We start from the raw sequence: 1,607 nt of genomic DNA, 5'->3' as shown, positions 1-1,607 counted from the left end.
TAACCGTGAAATCTAAAAATAACTACAGGCAAAGAGAGAGGGAAAATGAGAGGGGAGGCATGAGTGAGAAGGTGTCAGTCTTCTGTGCAGCTTGTGCTGAGGCCAGGCATGTTCCAGGGACGGGCTCTGTGTGTGGGCTGACTCCTGGTGCAAGCAGTTCATCTTTTCCTTAAGTAGAAGGAACAGTGGAACTGGAAGCTAAACTGCTGGCTTGGGAACCTTATGTACGAAGTACTGCCAGGCAATGGTCCTGACACTACTAAAAGAACTGTTGTGCTTGACTTGTTTCTACCCTTTGTGGCAGAAAAGATATAGACAAATTTTTACTACTAGAGAAGATGATCAGAAGATGTTTCTAATAGTGAAAAAGGAGCTATTTGATGCTACTGAGGTCAGGTCAATACCTGCCAGGTGGGTTTGGTTCCTCTGGACAGCAGCTTGGCAACACTAAGATTCACTTTGTAATAGCTACTTCCCATGAAAAAAGCAACGTTTTGTGTAGGGGCTGAAAAGTTTATAGAGCATAGTGTGGAAACTGGACCACTCTGTGTGTGTTAAGATATACCAAAGTTAAAGGAAACATCTGAGTCTGCATGTGTATTTTTTCACAATGGGGTAAGGGACAAATTCATAGACTCTGTGAGTGAAAATCTAAACACATATTGCTTTTCTCTGTAACCCAACCTTTAAAAGGTGACAATATTTATACGTCAAGAAAAGCCCTGTAATACCTTCATTTTTTTTTTTTTAATTGGGAAGTCTTCAATCACAGGTTGACATCGATTTTATTTTTGCCTAATGATACTCATTTCTGGCTCACATATACATTGCTGACCTTCTGGCCTAGGGCTATGGCATTTTCCAAAGCACTGATTTATCTTTTTTTTCTCAGCCATTTGCTCAGTTTACACACTTAAAATAAACAGTAAAGTGGACTAACTCTACAGCTCATTAAAGGAAACTTCTCGGGAGAAACTTTTAAAGAAGGTAATATATAGCTGACAAACTTGACTAATCTTTAGGACTATTAATCATCAGTCTTTCAGGCCATTTAGGTGGCCTAAATCCTTTTCTTTATATCATGAATTCAAGACTTCTTGCACCAACAGGGCAATTGAAAAAGACATATTCAAGCAGCTGTGAAAATAGGAATGCAATTGCTTTAGGATGGGTTCTTCAGATGCAGAATTGATGACTTCCTCATTACATTTAGATGCAAGGATTGCAGGTCTCATACTTGACACTACATTGCAGGACAGCTTGGCAGAGCCACGTTTTACTCTTTGCAGGATACTCAAATAGTGAGATGCAAGTGGTTTTCACTGCACAGCTCAGCACAGTGCACATTTAGCAGCCTGTGCATGTGTTTTCTCCTTCATATTCTCCCTTTCTTCCCAGTATACCAATGCACCTCTTATATACAGAGCTCAGTTTCTGGAAGAATTGTAGGGGTATGGCATTTGAGAAACTCTTTGTGGGCTGCTGGGGAGGATCATGTGAATGATTAGCAGTGGGTTTGTTTGTTGTTTTTTTTTATTGGCATGGTCAGCAAGCCTGCTGCTGCTGCTAGAACTAACAGATCAGCCAGTGCCTGCATATGGAATGGC

Source organism: Pseudopodoces humilis, chromosome 7 (genome assembly GCF_049639895.1).
Source record: "Pseudopodoces humilis isolate 2021_Gansu_Grassland_sample_001 chromosome 7, ASM4963989v1, whole genome shotgun sequence".
Taxonomy (NCBI): Eukaryota; Metazoa; Chordata; class Aves; order Passeriformes; family Paridae; genus Pseudopodoces; species Pseudopodoces humilis.
Note: the sequence above shows the minus strand (reverse complement) of the source record.